The sequence below is a fragment of the Lepidochelys kempii genome, chromosome 9, assembly GCF_965140285.1.
Source record: "Lepidochelys kempii isolate rLepKem1 chromosome 9, rLepKem1.hap1, whole genome shotgun sequence".
In the NCBI taxonomy this organism is placed as follows: Eukaryota; Metazoa; Chordata; order Testudines; family Cheloniidae; genus Lepidochelys; species Lepidochelys kempii.
The window spans coordinates 76,391,768-76,411,503 of NC_136388.1; positions in this window are offsets into that span (position 1 = coordinate 76,391,768).

The following is a 19,736-nucleotide window of genomic DNA, read 5'->3' on the forward strand; positions in this document are numbered from 1 at the left end:
AGACATCAACTGAAATGCTTCAATCTCATTGGTGCCATACTTGATCCCTGTGGGGTGCAAAAAGGAATGTCCCACCTTTACAAGATGTCATAATGTTGATTGAATTATTAGGATGTCACATTGGGGATAGAGCTATCTTTCCATTGCTGTCCCCCAAGCACCTGTCACTGGAGATTGGGCTTGGAGGAGGGAGAGGTACAAGTAACACAAAACATTTGATGGGGAGTGAAAAATGTCCTTTTTCACACACAAAAACCCTTTCATTCTTTTCAGTTTTTTAGTTTTTTTCCATTTATCTCCCTTTTTCCTTCTTCTCTTTTTCCATTTTGCCTCTGGAAAAAGGAGGAAGAAAGGGGGGAAATGGGAGAACTGAAAAACAAAACAAAAATAGTTTTCAGTTGTGATTTTTCTTTAGGTTTTTCATCCAAAGAAAAATCTTCATGGGAAATTTCAACAAAAATTAAAACCTCATTTTGCATCCCTCATTTACATCCTCTTTGCTCACATGATTTTAGCACTTGTATCTATATGGATCAAATCAAAAGAATCAAATCTCATGCTTCAGTTTCTTACCTGTCCAGAGGTCAGGAAGGATATTTTTCCTCCCCAATTCACAACTGGCCAAATAAATTATTGGGAGAGGGTTGTTTATCTCTTAATCTGAATCATTCGATATTGGCCATAGTAAAAGGCAAAACACACGACTAGATGAACCAATTCTCTGATGCAGTATACCAAATACTATGTCCATAGATGCTTAGCTGTGTGATGCTTGCTCATCTGCAAAGGGTTAAATCTATCACCAGATTTGGAATCAGGAGGGAATTTTCTTCCAGGTCAGTTTGGCCAAGACCTTGCACTTTTTTTCTCTTCTGTAACATTGAGCAGCATGCTTGTGGTAGGATTATTTTGGTTTAACTCACTGCAATGTCCAGCCAGACTTTGCAGCCGGTGATGAAGTATCGTTAGTCATTTCAGTGGATGTTCCTGAAAGTTCCCTGAACTAATGTTACAAACAGTGAACAGTTTTGATAAATGGATTGAAATGTTGATGCTATATAAATCCAAACTGTAGTTTTTGTTCCATTTATTTGTTCTTATTCAAACCCATTAATTTACAGGATGCAAATCTGCTTTCAGCAGAACAGGTGAAAGGCAGTGAGTGTCAAAGCTTTATCATGAAACTCAAGGAGGCTGGCTTACCAGAGCCAGAAACTATAATGAACCTGCTTTTCATATCTCTATTTGCGATAGCTATAATACCAAAAGGAAAAGTATTTCTACAAAAGCACCAACAGGATGATCTAGAGTGGATTATAGAAGTCATTACTGGGCAAGTTTACTTTCTTACTTCTAGCACATGAACTCATAACTAGAGCTGGTCAGGAATTTATCCATCAGAATGATTTTCTGGTGGAAAATTCAGTTTCTGAAAAACTGTAATTTTCCACAACAAAATCTCAATTTTTTTCCCCAAAACTCTTGATTTTTTTTTTCCATGAGGAAAATCAAAATGAATATTTTGTTTTGGGTCATTTCAACAAAAATCAATTTTTTTTAATTGAACTGACCCACAATGTTTTGTTTCTAATTAGGTCAATAAAACATTAAGGGCATTTTCCCTAGAAGTACATTGCCTTATGAGAGTTGTAGTGTGGGCCCCCCTGCTCTCCTATGGGCTGATCTCTCTAAAGGACTACATCTCCCACAATGCAATGCAGATTTCCCTCTGATCAAGTTCTGTGTAGTACATCATGGGAGTCACATGGCTAGAGTGTCATGGGAAATGCAGTCCAGCCAGCATGACTGGCCCATAGACAAGAATGGGGTCCCAAACTACAACTCCCAAAGGCAATGCACTGATAGGGAAATATCTCTTACTGTTTTGTTGAACTGATAGGAAACAAAACATCAGGATCCCAAACTACAGCTCCCATTAGGCAATGCACCACAATGGGAAAATGCAGTTTAACATTGAACTGATGCAAAATAAAGCATTTGGGATCACATCAACAGGCTGCAATGAGAGATATCAGTTTCAGGAATGTCAAAAAGTGTAGGTAGATTCCATTGAAAATGCTGAAACAAAACATTTTGACATTTCCAGGATGAAATTTTTCTGAATTTCATTCTGTGAAGATTTTTAACTTTGTCCCAATTTAGGATGGAAACAAACATGCAGGATAGCAGCCCTGCTCCGACAGACTTCATGAAGCCCATCAAACGTTCTCTCCTGCAGACATCAGCAAGCCCATAGGTGGTATGGCTGGAAGGGAGTTATTTGAATTGTGGTAGCACAGAGGCCCCAGCTTCATTGCTCTAAGCACTGGGTGGGGAGTGCGAGCCTCAGAGAGGGTAGGGGAAAGGAGGGGGAGAGGCTCTAGCCATATATTAAAATTGAAATACTTTAACCTTTTCTAGATTTCAAACATTGTGTTTCAAGTTTAATGTGAATAGGACTCTCTGCCTTTCCATCTCTGTCATGCCCCCCTGGGTTTCCTGTACCCTCTCCATGCAGTGTTGCCAACTATCATGATTTTACAATGAGTCTCATGATATTTATTATGTTTGTTAAAGCTTCAACCCCTAGAAGCATGTGATGAGGCGAGACTCTTGGCTTTCATTTCCTAAACAAAGGCAGTTTCTAGCTCTCTTGGTTGCAGAGAAAAACTTAAAAATGTGACCCAAGTGCAGCCTAAAGGTCTGAGAAGCCAGAGGGCAAATAGAAAGAACCCAACATTATTATTATTTTTATTTTTAAGTCTCATGATTTTTAAGGCAATCTCATCATTTTGGGGGTCCTGCCTCATGATTTTTAAAAGTTTGGGGTTGGCAAGACTGCAATCAGTCCTTTGAGCCTTCTTCATTCACTCTCGCTGCTCCCGCATCCATACCCTCTCAGTTCTTGCCTCTTTTTATGCTCTTGCTTGCCCTATGGTTCTCCATTCCTGTAGCTCCATGAAAATATGAAAACAGTTTTAGGTAGCCATCTGCGTGTTCTAACACTGATATCAGACATTTGGTTTGCTTTCTTCCTTTGCTGAGAGGCAGTCACAACCGACAGCCTCTTCCTGTTGCAAGAAGCCATGAAACTGAAAGAGCAACCCTCTGGCTTACTAACCCTTCTAATAACCTTGCTTCTATTTGTCTGAGTCTGAGGTACACAAAAGGGGCTTAGGAGCCTGTGAATATTAATTTTCTTCTCGTTAGAGGCAGTGCTTTCTGTCACTGAAATGCCTGAGAGGTTAATATCCACCACATGTTCCCAGAATCCTATTCCAGGTTGGCAGTTAAAAGAATAATGTTGCAGCAATAGTAGTGAAGAGATGAAAAATATCACTTTTGGTGATGGATGCTTGGATTCAAATGAGGAAGATAACCCCCGGGTGGGTTAATGGACACTTCAGAGTTGCCTTTCTTAATATAAATTTGGGCTCCTTGGTGAGGATGATAGAAGATTTAAAAGCTGTTGGATTGATAACAGCAGAAGGGAGGCTTGAGCCCTTGGGCCTCCGGCTGCTCTCACCAGTTTTATACAGGTGTAACTCCACTGACTTCAATGGAGTTACTCCTGGTGGCTGGTTTTCTGGGCTGCTTTATTGTGGTACACTCATTAAAACAACAATAATCTAATCTATTTTGGAACTACTCTTTTTAGCACCTCTACACCTATTGCCTCAGGTACTATGATCCAGCACCATGAACTGTTTTCTCAGTTTGTTTGATATGCGGAAAATACCCAAATGAAGCCATTTAATCATTCATTCTGATGCAGGCGTATCCTTGACTGACCCCTTTTGTGCCATTTGATTGGGGCATGTGGCATTATTTGCTGAAACTGAGCCTGAATAAAATGGAGGTGGCGTTAGTTGAGGCTAAATGTTGATGCTGAGCTGGGGTCAATCTCTGGGCAATTTATAGAGGGCTAGAACTTGTCACCCTTATTGCACTGAGTAATGTCACTGATTTCAGTGATACTACGCTATGAGCAAGGGAAACCACAAGATGAGTAAGGGTTGTAGTATGTGTCTTTAAATCTTGATGTATTATTGACCATGAATCTATTAATGGGTTGAAAAACCTTTTGATTTGGACCTAGCTATCTTTAAGCCTGCTACATAAGATCTTCACGCTGAGGCCCCTGTTCAGCATGCATAACAAAGATTTTGGTAAATATCTTTGTCATTTTAAGGCTTCATTAATAACTAGTAAGGCATATATAGCACCTATCTTCCAATGTGATCAAACCACATTGTAAGGGTGGATAAGTATTATTATCTCTATTAAGATGAGGAATCTGATGCCCAGATGGTTAAGTGACTAATACAAGTTCACTGTGGTAGAGATGGGAGCAGAACTCTGTGCTCAGGAAACCTAACTACTAGATACACCTCCTTCATTACATTGTTATCCTTTTGATGGGTTGGGTCCCTATTCGTGTTTACAGGTTTTAGCGTCTAATCTAAAACATGCAACCAATCATTTCCTTTAGTTTCAATAGATTGCATCTGTTTTAAAATCTTTTCCTGGACTATTGCAGACCTATCAGATCATTTCAGGATTGCTTTATAGACACATGAAGTACTTTAATAGTTGTGGCCTGTTTTATTATCTAAAACTCTTATCATTCAATGCTTCTAGTCTTTCTCAGGAGTCTACTGATTACTTAATGTGCCCTAATTAGTCTATAGGAGACAGAGCTTTTAGCATTGCCGTCTGTGTCTTGCGTATGGAACGGGCTTCCATTGGTAATTGGATGGCTTAATCTGTTGTTGCTTTTAAGATTAAAACACAGAGGGATTTGGTTTTATTGCTTCTTTAAATGGGTTTTAACTGTTATTTTGCAGATTCTTTTGTAAAGTGCCCTGAGACCTTGAAGAAGGACACTCTATAAATGTATTTATTGTGGTTCTTTTACAATTTCTTTATGTGCAGTGGAATCTGCACCTTTCAGCTTTTCAATGGGTTTGCCAACCATAAATATAAAGAGTTGGGATTTTTGGCCAGCTTATTTTTGCATTAGGCCCATTTTTCAAACAAAGATCTTTTTTTCACTTCACTGACTTTTTTTCTTTTCTCCCTTCTCCCATGATGCAAAAACTTCCTAAGATCCAGGCTTTTTTTTCTGCAAACCCTAAGGCTTGTTAAGACAACCATATGGCAAATTTAGCTTTTTACCTTAGCTATTAATACCATCTAACCCTGTGTGGTTCTCCCAACACTTGTGGGCAATGTCTGAAGGCAGAGACGCTTTCATGGGCAAATACAGTATAAGAGACCTGAAGAAGAGCTCTGTGAAAGCTCTAAAGCTTGTTTCTTTTGCCAACAGAAGTTTGTCCAATAAAATATGTTACTTCACCCACCCAGTCTCTCTGGCAAGTAAGGTATTACATTACATCGAAAATGACTGGACTAAGGAGACAAAATGAACCTTTGATACAGCTGCATGGTGACTTTTGACCACATTATTACTTATGCTGTTTATTTCCTTTTGCAGGCTGTAGCGTTTCTGCTTATCAGTACAAAATCTCTTTTTGCATACAGTGCCCATTTGTCTTATCTCTCCAAGTTGGTTTGCAGTTTGTCTCTGTCCTCATACATCCTGTCCTTTCAGTTGGTGTCATTTGTAAATTTGATTGTGGGATTGAATTTAAGCTAAAAAAAAAAAAAAGGGAGTATGTAGCAGAAAGCTGATTGTATGGTGTGGCCCAAGAAGTATGCGATGACCGTGAAAATCACTGCTCTAACCAATACTCCCTGAAAGTAAAACAGCAACAAATATACAACTCAGACCGCAGTATTACCTAATTCTCCAAGGGAAGGGAAATGAGTTTATGTTCTAAGCTATATTCGTAAGATTGTTGGGTTTTGGCAGAACTCAGATGCTTATTTTACAGTACGCTATCTTTTTCTTATAAAAAGAACCATGTTATGTACAGCTAAAGATCTTCCATTTCTTCTAAATTAGTCATCTAGTTTATAGGAAAGGGTGGCCTGCATTCAATTCAGCATATGCATTTGTGCTACATGGAATATTCATTTCAGAAGCAACTCTCTGAACTTAGCAATATCCTGTTTTGCTTGTGGTTTGCAGTTATGTATAACCAATATTCATTCCTCTTGATATACATCAGTCATATCTGCTGTAATGTGATATAGAGTTACACTTGCTGTGTGGAAGTAGAATCAAAGAAATGTAGGGCTGGAAGAAACCTTGAGAGGTCATCTAGTCTAGGCCCCTGCCCAGTAGTAGGACCAAGTATACGTAAACCATCCCTGACTGGTGTTTGTCTAACCCGGGGGTCTCAAACATGCGGTCCGCGGGCCACATGCGGCCCGCGGAGCTATTTGCTGCAGCCCGCCAAGCTCCCCGCGCCCCCATCTGCCTCCCCCCCCGAGTTATTTCCTGCAGCTGTCAAGCTCCCCTCTCCCCAGCGCACCACGTCCCCGCTCCTCTGCCTACCTCCAGGCGCTTCCTGCCAACAAACAGCTGTTTGGCGGTGCTTAGCGCTTTCCAGGAGGGAGGGGGAAGGAGCGGGGAGCCATACGCTCAGGGGAGGAGGCAGAGAAGAGGCGGGGCGGGGCAGGGATTTGGGGAAGAGGTTGGAATAGGGGCAGGGAAGGGGTGGAGTTGGGGTGAGGACTTTGGGGAAGGGGTTGGAATGGGGGCAGGGAAGGGGTGGGAAGAGGCGGGGCAGGGCCTTATGGAAGGGGTGGAGTGGGGGCGGGGGCAGTGGGGTGGGGCAGTGATGTGGCCCTTGGGCCACTGTACTAGTCCTCATGTGGCCCTCGTGGTAATTTGAGTTTGAGATCCCTGTTGTTAAAAAAACAAATGACAGGGATTCCACAAGCCTCCCATGGAAACCTATTTCAGTACTTTACTATCCTTATAGTATGACCATTTTTCCTAATATCTAACCTAAATCTCCCTTGCTGCAAATTGAGCTGATTACATCTTGACCACTTTTAGTGGGCATGGAGAATGATAGATCTCTGTTCTCTTGATAACAGCCCCTTAAAATACTTGAAGATTGTTAACAGGTTCCCCCCTCACTCTTAATTTCTCAAGACTAAATGGGCCCAGTTTTTTTAACCTTTCCTCATAGGTCAGGTTTCCTAAACCTTTTATCATTCTTGTTGTGCTCCTCTGAATTTGCTCCAATTTGTCCACATCTTTCTTTAAGTGTGGTGCCCAAAACTGGACAAAGTTCTCTAGCTGAGGTCTCACCAGTGCCAAGCAAAGTGGTACAGTTACTTCCCATGTCTTATATACAACGCTCCTGTTAATACACCCCAAAATGATATTAACCGTTTTCACAACTGCATCACATTGTTGGCTCATATTCAGTTTTGTGATCCACTTTAGCCCCCAGATCCTCTTCAGAAGTGCTACTGCCTAGCCAGTTATCCCCCTTTTTGTAGTTGTGCATTTGATTTTTTTTCCCTAAGTGCCTTTGTCTTCACTGAATTTCATCTTGTTGATTTCAGATCAATTCTTCAATTTGTCAAAGTCATTTTGAGTTCTACGCCTGTCCTTCAAAGTGCTTTTAATTCCTCCCAATTTGGGGTCACCTGCAGATGTTATAAACATACTCTCCAATCCATTTATGCAAGTCATTCATGAAAATATTAAATATTACCAGACCCAGTACAAACCCTTGTGGGAACCCATTAGATGCATCCTCTCACTGTCAAACTGGACCATTGATAACTACTGTTTGAGTACATTCTTTCAACCAGTTGTATACCCACCATATGGTAATCTCATCTAGAGCAGATCTCATTCATTTGCTTATGAGAATGTCATGTGGGACAGTGTCAAAAGCCTCACTGAAATCAAGATATATCATGTCTACTGCTTCCCTACTGGAATCAAAATATAGTACATCTACTGCCCCCCGCCTCCCACTGCATCCAATGGGCCAGTAACCCTATCAAAAAGGAAGTTTAGGTTGGTTTGGCATGATTTGTTTTTGACAAATCCATGCTGGATATTCCCTTATAACTCTTTTCAGAGTAACAGCCGTGTTAGTCTGTCTTTGCAAAAAGAAAAGGAGTACTTGTGGCACCTTAGAGACTAACCAATTTATTTGAGCATGAGCTTTCGTGAGCTACAGCTCACTTCATCGGATGCATACCGTAGAAACTGCAGTAGACATTATATACACACAGAGACCATGAAACAATACCCCCTCGCACCCCACTGTCCTGCTGGTAATAGCTTATCTAAAGTGATCATCAAGTTGGGCCATTTCCAGCACAAATCCAGGTTTTCTCACCCTCTGCCCGCCCACACACAAACTCACTCTCCTGCTGGTAATAGCCCATTCAAAGTGACCACTCTCTTCACAATGTGTATGATAATCAAAGTGGGTCATTTCCAGCACAAATCCAGGTTCTCTCACTCCCTCACCCCCCTCCAAAAACCACACACACAAACTCATTCTCCTGCTGGTAATAGCTTATCAAAAGTGACCACTCTCCCTACAATGTGCATGATAATCAAGGTGGGCCATTTCCAGCACAAATAAAACCTGGATTTGTGCTGGAAATGGCCCACCTTGATTATTATGCACATTGTAGGGAGAGTGGTCACTTTTGATAAGCTATTACCAGCAGGAGAATGAGTTTGTGTGTGTGGTTTTTGGAGGGGGGTGAGGGAGTGAGAGAACCTGGATTTGTGCTGGAAATGACCCACCTTGATTATCATACACATTGTGAAGAGAGTGGTCACTTTGGATGGGCTATTACCAGCAGGAGAGTGAGTTTGTGTGGGGGTGGGCGGAGGGTGAGAAAACCTGGATTTGTGCTGGAAATGGCCCAACCTGATGATCACTTTAGATAAGCTATTACCAGCAGGACAGTGGGGTCGGAAGGGGTATTGTTTCATGGTCTCTGCGTGTATATAATGTCTACTGCAGTTTCCACAGTATGCATCCGATGAAGTGAGCTGTAGCTCACGAAAGCTCATGCTCAAATAAATTGGTTAGTCTCTAAGGTGCCACAAGTACTCCTTTCCTTATAACTCTGTTATCGTCTAGGTGCTTACAAATTGATTGTTTAATAATTTGTTCCAGTATCTTTCCAGGTTTTGAAATTAGGCTGACTGGTCTATAATTCCCCAGATCCTTTTAGTTCCTTTTTAAAAGATAGGTACTATGTTTGCCCTTCTCCAGTCCTCTGGGACCTCACCTGTACTTCAGGAGTTCTCAAAGATAATTGCTAACAGCTGAGGTTGCTTCAGCTAGTTCCTTGAGTACACTAAGATAAATTTAATCTAGTCCTGCTGACCTGAATACATCTAACCTTAAATATTTTTCAATATGCTCTTTCCCTATTCTGGTTGTGTTCCTTCTCCCTTGTTGTTAATATTAAATAGTGACTAGATACTTAACACAATTATCTTTTTAATGAAAACTGAAGCAAAATAGGCATTAAATTGATGTAAATCAGTTATTAGCTTTCCTTCCCTGCTAACTAGTGGACGTACACTTTCCTTCGTCTTTCTCTTGCTCCTAATGTGTTTATAGAAGATCTTCTTTATTGCCTTTTACATCCTTTGCTTGGTGTAATTCCTACTGTGCCTTAGCCTTTCTGATTTTCTCCCTACATGCTTATGCTATTTTTTTCACTCCTTAGCAATTTGTCCATGTTTCCACTTTTTATAGGATTCCTTTTTTATTTCAGGTCATTAGGAAGAGTAAGAACTCTTTTTATCTTTCCCTTGCATCAGGATAATTTGCAGTTTTGCATTTAATATCATCTCCCTGAAAAACTGCCACTTTTCCTGGACTCCTTTTTTCCTTAGATATTAGAATCATAGAATATAAGGGTTGGAAGCGATCTCAGGAGGTCATCTAGTCTAACCCCCTGGTCAAAGTAGGACCAATCCCCAATTTTTGCCCCAGATTCCTAAATGGCCCCCTCAAGGATTGAACTCACAGCCCTGGGTTTAGCAGGCCAGTGCTCCTACTCCTTCCTTTCCTTAGAGTTATGGACCCTATCATTTCATGATCACTTTCACACAAACTACCTTCAACCTCCAGTTTCACAACCATATCTCACTTAATCAAATCCCTGCCATTTCTGGTGCCTCAAGCTTTGGTGCACCTTGGTCCCTCCTATTCTCAGCCACTGCAATAAAATAGTCTAGTCTCCTGTGGTCTGTAACATTATGGTCTAATTTCATTTGTTGGGTTTAGTGTGTGGTGCTAGGTGGTGTTGATGGCCTGTGCTGTGCAGAGGGTCAGACCACATGATCTGGTGGTCATTTCTTGCCTTAAATTCTATGACACTGATAACCCCTTTCTGGGGTTGGGCTTTGCTGATGACTCAAATAGCAACCAATATGCAAACCTTTCTACTCAAATTGTTCATAGGGATTCCCTGCAGAAACATCTCTGTCCCATTTCCTTCTCCCCTTATTATCAGAGAGCAGTGCCTGAGTTCGGCCTCCAACGAGTCCTCCTCTGCATGACACACTTTCTGGCCCAGCCATATCAGTCAGGGGTGTGATGAGATGTGGTTCCAGACTAACATAGCAGTGCAGACAAAAGTCCCAAGTGCAGCCACAGTTATATCCAGTGATGCGAGGAAGCCGGTACAGCCAGGCACGCCGTACCATTAAGACATTTATTGCTGGAGCTGGTGGCAATACAGCCACACCGGAGGAGCTGCCAATGTTCTACTCCTTTCACTGCTGCGGTACCTGAGAGAGCCCCGTGGTTCAGCGGATACCGATTTCTATCCACGGATATCCACATCCGTGGATATAAATTTGTATCCGCACAGGGCTCTAGTCACGGAACGTTTTTTATGGGGGGGGGCACCATAAAGATGACTGGTGGGAGGGGCACAAAGGGTCAAATGTCTCTCCCCAGGCTCAAGTACCCCTGCCGGCCCAGGTGGAGAGAGGAAGGGGCAGGGACAGAACCGGAAGGCCAGAGCCTCTCCTATTCCAGCCATGCTGCCTGGCACTCTCCCAGGCAGCTGCTGTGCTGCACTGGGCAGCATCTGGGAGTTGCTCTGGGGCCTGGCTGCCAGGAAGAGCAGCCGGATGCCAGGGGAGCTGGTGCAGTAGAGGACAGAGCCCGCTGCCTCAGGTAATGTGGGATGGGGAGGGGATGGGGAGAGTGTGGGGACCTGGGGCTGAGAGCAGGGCAGGGAAGAGTCACATGGGGAGGCATGTGGGAAGGTCACATGCCCCCCCTTTAGCTGGTGCCCCCCTTTGTGTCCCTCCCATGAGTTGCCGTACTGGTAAGAGTTAGAATCTACTTGCACCACTGATTATATCAACAGAAAGGTGTTCTTACCACTGTGGCTTATATCACTCGGGGGTGGGGGTGGAATAAGCTATGCCAGCAAAAGCTATATCCACTCTAACAATGTTTTGCCAACATGCTATATTAATATAGCTTTGCCAGTAAAGTGCTCTTAGTGTCAGTTTGGCCTGAATAAGGGGGAATTGGTTGGTCAGTGATTCCCAGCCTGGTTCCAACAGAGGTTAACAGGCTGGTTCAGCAGAAGATCCGTGTTGCCCTGTTACTTGACTAAACTATTTTCATTCCTTTTTAGTGACCATTTTTAACCTTACGCACAGAAACCAACATAGACCAAGCCACCCTAAGGGATACAGACATTGAAATTCCCATGAATTTTCATGGGAATTGAGCATCCAAATGACTTAAGCAGCTTTGAAAATCTCAGCCACAAAGGGACTTCCTCTTAAATCAAGAAACAAAATTAAAAGTAGCAATTCCCAGCCATCATCTAGCTTATCTTTCATAGCAAAATCCTTAGTTTAGCAGTTGAGAGCAGGAGTATTAGTGGTCCCGTTTTTGATCTGCGCTGATAGCCTTTGATATAGTTATCTCTGTACCGTTCTTGCAGAGGCTGGGATGTCCCTCTTCAGTTGAGGTGGTGGCCCCTATAACCCTTCCTTTTGTGCAAAAGGAACTAGGATACTTGGAATATGTTTCCTAGAAAGTGAAAGTGTTGTAGAAAGTTCTGTAGCTAGTGTAGCTGCTGTCACTGGTTTCACCTGTTCATGCAGGTTCAGACCCTCTGAGGTTTGGATTCACAAGAGTCCCCCCCCCAAACTCCACATGAACCCCATTGTAATGAGGGAAACTGAGTGACAGAGGCTAAGTAACTTGCCCAAGGTCACATGGGAAGCCTGTGCCAGGGCTGGGAATGGAACCCAGATGTTCTAACTCCTGTGCTGCAGCCAGAAGACTGTCCTTTCCCTCCTTGCCTGCTGTGCCTTAGAATATACTGTGCAAATAAGGAACCATGCTGGGAATTCCCTATTTGCAAGGTGCATTCTCTGAGGTCTCTGGAATTTTGCAGTTTCAGGTTTCATTACAAAAAAATCACATGGCTCTAGACAGAGCCATAAAAGAATTAAATTTGTTTAGAATAATCAAATGTGTGTGACAACTGACAAGATCATTATAAATGGTGATGCTTCAAACATCAGAGCCCAATAAAGGTTTCAGTGTGGACAGCATTACTCAGGGCTCCATCTGAGATCTGGCACTCAGAGTCCATCACCCGTTTTTAGAAGTCTGTCTCACTGTCACCTAAAGCCATTCTGCAGCCTGTTTCACTTACCACATAATTCCATTCTGATTTCATTTATGCTGACAACCCTCCACCTGCATGGCTTTCATAAAGGTAAACCATCGCAGCAGAAATTGTCACTAACCTTAGTTGGGTACCAGTGTGAATACAGTTCTAATCCATCCATGTGAACATGCCAGTATGCGGCTGCAGATCTCTTTTTTGTCATCTGAGGGCAACTGGTGCATCATTTTCAGGACGTCACGTATTCTCTTATTCAGTCCCGAGAAGAGAGTGAAGACGTGATGGTGGAGAGACTTGCAGTTTGAGTGTAAGTGCCTTGAACAGTAGGGTCAGAGCACTCAGCCATTAATAGATCAGAACCAGGCAATTCTATTAATCTTTAATAAAAAGCTAGTAACTACATTGAGCAGATGCTGGGTTACGGGTTACGGATTAAGGGTTTAATCCCTTCAGATGTGGGCTTTGAAAAGATGTGATTTTTTTTAAATAGCCAAAGCAGTAGAGCTTCCACAGAGTTTCCGTTATCCTTATCCACCTTCCTTTTTTCCCAGCCCAGTTCACACTCAGATTTTCTCTGTTTCTAACCCCTCACAAAACTATTAACCTTTTTTGTTCTTATGCTCAGCCACGTGCTCCCTCTAATCATTCAGGTGGGATGCCCTCCTGCCTCCCCAGGGTATTTCGACCTTTTCTATCCCAGACGCCTGCTCCAAGTTCAGCCCTCCATGGCCAATTGTTGGTGCAGTTGCAGTGGTACGACTCCTAGAGTCGGTTGCATCCGATGAAGTGAGCTGTAGTTCACGAAAGCTTATGCTCAAATAAATTGGTTAGTCTCTAAGGTGCCACAAGTACTCCTTTTCTTTTTGTGAATACAGACTAACACGGCTGTTACTCTGACTCCTAGAGTGAATAGGTAAAGCTACTATTTGTACTGGTGGAGTTTACTACTGCTTGCATCTGAGGTAAACTCAACCAGTGCATGTAGTGACCATAATATGTTTAACTGCAGTATATTATTCAGTCACAAGATGGCTCTGTGTCCTATGTGTCGTCCCTGCTAAACAAGGGGAACAAAGCTGGAACCTGAGCTATGTCAAAGCCTGTTTGCGTCTGTACTTTGTAGTTTTCTATAAGAGATGCCTTCTTTTTAAGAATGTCCTTGATTCCATGTGCCATGACAGTGACTTTACCTGCCTATACTAGGATTGCACAAGTGTAGCTAATGTTGATGGATACAAACAGGGCAAATCTCCAGCCTAGACAAGGCCTAGTGTCCTAGGATCATTGTGGACCACAAGAGAGAACCTGTGTGAAAGCTAAGTGCCCACCTATTGGGCATGAATGTAAGGAGGCGGGCAGGAGTTCTTCACATCTGAAAATCAGGTCATTAACTCTTCAGTGCCTCACTTAACTTTCCCATCTTTGCTTCATAAGTGTCCATTTTATTACATTTCTTCCCCATCTTCTTACGGTATATGTAGCAATCAACTCTAATGTAAGTAACTCAAGGTAGTTAACACCTTCTTAAAGGCTACTGTGGATGCTCCCAAATGTTTTGTTCCAGGATAGAAGCATTTGTGATTTACCCTAGGCTGAGAGAGACAGCGACAATGTATATTAATATTTCCTCTGGTATTCTTGGTTTGAAATTAATTGTGTGAGAATTATGGAAATTTGCTGCAAAGTTTGTAGAATAGCATGTATTTATAAATATTAATCCAAAAATCTGGAAATAAGCCAGCATCAGTCCCAATGGTAGTCAGAAATTTAGAAATTAGACCTACTATTGCCATGTGATATGTTAACACTACAATTTTTATACTGAGATAATTGGTTTCCAATTAACATGTTTTTAGGAGGTTGTTGTACACTTCAAAGCTTCTGTAGAAGCTTCTTGCAAACATCAGGGGGTCTTTGTTCGTCTCCATTCCATACTGCAAGTTCCCTATGTGTCCCCCTCATCCCACGTCCACTTCAGGGAGTCCTTGCAATTTTCTCCCAATTTCTCTGTGGCAGGAGTTCTGTGAGACCTGCATACTGGGGTCCCTCATTCCCCTTACTTTGCCAGAGGGCCTCTCTTTTTCCTTCCCCACCACACCTCCAAATTATCCTTCTTCTCCTCAGATGGGAAGGAAGGAGTGGATGGCTGGTGCCCTCTCTTTCCTATCTGGAGCAGGCTTTTAGGAGGCAGGAGGCTAGGGAAGAGGAGGGAAGGAATGAAGCCTCCTTTTTTCTCTCTCCCTGGCTGTCCCTGCTGGCTGAGGATCTCGCCCCAAGGTCCCAGCAGGGAGAACAATTTTTTCTCATCTGTTATTCAGGTGTCAACATATTAAATTCTACTATGAAGATGAGCAGGGGTATTGTTATGCTGGAAGGCATGAATGGATGACATCAAGTGATGACAGCAGTTCCATGTGTCCTTTACTTTCCCTCTTATGTTGTTTTAATTGTCCCCAAAATCAATAGGATTCTGGCCATTAATGTGTAGATCATTTCCTGAAATTTTGGAGTTAACTTTTGAAGCCCACATCTAATTATCATGTTTCATATAAACAGATAGATAACTATGCAATACTGTGGTAAACCAGTTCTTCTGCATGGATCAGAGAAATAGGCAACCAAAGATAGGCACTTGGGAAGACTGGAAGCTATTGAAATGAGATGTTTGAGGGAAGTGAGAGGGTTGATGTTGCTGGACCACATGCATATAATGTCATCAGGAGTGAGACCAAGGTCTGCGGTATTAGAGAGAAACTGCAAGGAGGCGGCTGAGATAGTATTGTCAAAGACAAAGGATGGATGAAGGTGTGACGGGTTCGGTCACAGAGACCCCCTTGGGACTGTCACCTGATGTGCTGAAATTACCTCTGAGCCCATTTTCCCAACCAGCGTGGGACTCCAGAACCCTGCCTTGTTGAGCCAGACACGCTAGCCTGCTGCAACACAGGCCCAGGTCTGGTCCACACCCTGAAAGCTGCAGACTTTAACTGAAAACTGCTCAGTAGGTTACTTGTCTTCAGCACCCAGACACACAGCTCCCAATGGGATCCAAACCCCAAATAAATCCGTTTTACTCTGTATAAAGCTTATACAGGGTAAACTCATAAATTGTTCACCCTCTATATCACTGATAGAGAGATATGCACAGCTGTTTGTTCCCCCAGGTATTAATCACTGACTTTGGGTTAATTAATAAACAAAAGTGATTTTATTAAGTATAAAAAGTAGGATTTAAGTGGTTTCAAGTAATAACAGACAGAACAAAGTAAGTTACCAAGCAAAATAAAACAAAACATGCAAGTCTAAGCCTAATACATTAAGAAACTGTTTACAGCTAAATCTCACCCTCAGAGATGTTCCAATAAGCTTCTTTCACAGACTAGACTTCTTCGTAGTCTGGGCCCAATCCTTTCCCCCAATCCTCTGGATATAGTCCTTGTTAGTTCCAGCAGGCATCTTAGGTGAAAAGCAGGGGCTTTCTCAGTTGTCCTAGTCAATGGGAGCCATCAAGATTCTAAACCATCATCAATGGCCCACACTTTGCATAATTACAGTAGTACCCCAGAGTTATACTTTATATTCCTAGTTTCAGATACAAGAATGATACATTCATACAAATAGGATGAACATGCTCCGTAGATTATAAGCTTTGTAATGATACCTTGCAAGAGACCTTTTGCATAAAGCATATTCCAGTTATATTATATTCACACCCATAAGCATATATCCAGAAAACATAATGGAGTGCAATGTCATAGAAGGGAATCGTCTTAGGAAGGCATTTGAGACTAGAGTTATTGGGCAGAGAACAAGAGGCTGGCCAAGAAATCAGTGGATAGACTGTGTACAGGAGGACAGAGTGGATATGGAGTGATTGTTGGACCGACAAGCCTGGAAGAGACTGATCTGGTGACCTGAACCCAAGTAGCTAGGAAAAATTTAAGAAGACAGACAAACAAATGCCACTGAGTTGAGTGTAAGGACTCACAAGGTTGGCCGAAAAGCCAGCATAGACACTCCCCAAATATTTGTTCCAGGACACACACGTTTGTAGTTTATCTTAGGGCTTGTCTACACTTAAAAATTTTTACCACCGTAACTATGCTGGTTAGCAGTGTGATTTCTTTTGCAACATAGCTATGCCAATAAAAGCCCTAGAATAGATGTTTTTATACAAACATGGCTTTTCATCTGAATTAAACAAATGTCTTTGTCTTCCGTTTCCTGTGTTCAGCTTTCTGTGCTTAGGGCTTTGTTCTATCCTTTGTAAACTCTCCCAGATGCCTGGTTTCATCTCTGAAAATTCTCAGCATTTCTGAAAAGCAAGGAAGTGAGCAAAACACTGATGTTTCTTTGAAGGCGATTCAGGTTAGAGGTCCTAACTGCTGCATATATGACAGTCTCTCAGGTTGTCTGGGTTTCCTCTGATCTTTCTCAGAATTGCTTTGGCAAATGTGAGCAGTGAATTGCAAAGAAAGCGCTGCTTTTTACCAGAAGTGAAACATGGGTAGAAATGTACATTCAATTATCAGTGAAACTATTCTACACTTGGTCTTAAAATTAAATGGGAGCCTAACTTTTAAAAATGTATACCCTCAGCCTGCATTTTGTTCTATCACTTCTGTTTGTTGGCAAAAGCAACTTCTTGATGTATGGAGAATCAACTTTATTGGCAACATGTCCGAGGGTTTAATTGGTATGCAGGGCTTTGCATAGTTCCTCTGCACTGGTGTGAATTTCGTTCTGGCCAAGATCAATAGAAAAGTGTGTTCTTTGCACTCCACTGTGCAAAATATATAATTCATTAAGATCAGAATGTGAGCACAGTTGGCAGATAAAAAGGATGGCTAAACTAAATTTGCCTGAGAGTAGTGCATGCTGTGGGCTGGAGGAAATTAGTACAAAACATTACATCTGCCGCCTCTGTACTGAGCAGCAGTTGGCAGCATATACTTTTAGTCATCTTCATACATTTTGCCCAATCATGACTATATGATTGTGACATTCTGTACCTTGGGGGAGCACCCTGTAACGCCCCATATTCCTCATCTGCATATAATTGTGATATTACTTCACAAGCCATGCTTTATATGTATCAGGGGAAAGGTTATGCTCTGATGAAAGTCTTTTTTCTATCCATGTATGATTATCAGTAATGCATATGAAGTTATAAGAATTGTGTTGTATGGTTGTCAAAACATGCTGTAAGTTGGGGAATCAGCTAGATATTAGCTCCCCAGAGGCAACAGCAAGGAAAGTAACCAACTCCCGGGCGGGGTGTGAAACAACCCATCAACAGCCATTGTCCGGCAAGGGAGCTACAATGCAATGAGTCACCTGCATGAGGTCACACCAGGGGAATTGCTCAACCTTGCTTGGAGAGACTCAGCAATACCCCCAGACATGCCTGGGCTTGTGTTTTCCAAGCACATGGACTAGGGGTATAAAACAGACAGAGTGGACACATACTGGGCCACACACATTTCAAAGGTGAAATCTGTATACTATGGACTGCAATATCCAGTGGGGTGAGAAAAACTGCTTTATCTAGATGTTGCCCAGTCTAATAGGGTTGAGAATTTAGACTGCGTGCTTATACTTTATTTCTTTTGGTAACTAACTCTGAATTTTTGCCTATCACCTACTATCACTTAAAATCTATCTTTTATGGTCAATAAATTTGTTTAACTGTTTATCTTTACCAGTCAGTTGGTATGAAGTGTGGGGGCAAATCTGCTCAGGTTTGACAAAGGCTGGTGTATGTCCACTTTCCATTGCTGAAGTGGTGAACCAATTAATAAATTAGATGGTATATTCCTGGGGTACAGTACTTGGAGCTGGGTGGGGGCGGCGGAGAGCAGATTTGGCTGGTGCCTTTCTCTGTGTGATTCATGAGTGGCTCTGGGATCATTCATGCAATATAGCTGGGTGTGGGGCTCCACATTCTGTTGTGCTGAGTGATCACAGCGCCTGGTCACTAGCAAGGCATTGTGAGAGACAGCCCAGGCTGGAGAGAGTTAAGGGGGCACTGTGGTCCCACAGTCCCAGGCTGCACCCTGGGGCAATCCCTTCTTTTTTGTTTACTAGTGCTGTATCTGAATTAGATTCAGCCCAGGGTTGTGCTGACATTTACTGAGTGCCTCAAGAGGAGCTGTCTACCTTCAATTCCCATTGCATTGTGTGGTGAGGGAGTCTGCCCCTACAGGAGATATTGAGCAGTTCACAGCATCAGCCCTGTAAAATATAGAACCAGGATCCAGCCTCTCTGCTGGGCTCTGCTTCTCTATACTATAGAGCTGGCCTATGCAATCTGGTGCGCACCACTCTTTAAACAGATACAAGCTTGTTCCGTCTCCTCATTCAGGGCCCTCTGCCATGACTATGGATACACTCTCACTGTGTTTCTGTTTGCACCATTGGCAATGCTAGCTGGGAACATTGCTCAGTAGTGCCAAAGACAAATGTTCAAAAAAATCATCCATTAGGCCCCAAAACCATGAGATTGGTTTAAGACTCATGCTATATTTTTAAAATAACACATTTTGTGTTCTCTTCATGTGCCTCTTGGTTTCTGAGCCTTTAGCATGCACACAGATCATATTTTAAAGCTTTTCTCTGAAACTACATGGGCTGGAAACTTATTTACAAGAGAATCTCAGTGTTTTAACATGACTTCAAGAGCTAGGACTTTAAGTAAAATGTCAAATCTCATTAGACTTGCGATAAAATCATGAGAGTTGGCAATGCTGGTTCGTACAGCTCCCCATTGCAACTGCACCTGGTCTCTAGAAGGGTAAACAAGTTATGGAGAAGGCTCTGTGGTCCCTCTTCCTTATTCCCCTTTGCACACATAATCTGTCCTTTAATGTTCATCTAGTAAATAACCATCTCAGCATCTGCCATTCCCCAGAAGTCCTATGGGCCACCACAGGTACAATTCTGAACAGAAGAGGCTATGGAGTGTCCAAGGCCTTGTCTAGACGACAAAAAAGGTGCTTTTTTCAATGGAGTGTACTCAGTTGAGCTAATTCAACTCAACTGAAACCCCCACTTAACCCATGTAGACATCTTTAGCTTGATTTTTAGCAGATTAAATTATAGTCTAAGCAGGACTCTAAGGCTGTCTTCATCACTAAAAGAGGTATGTTTTT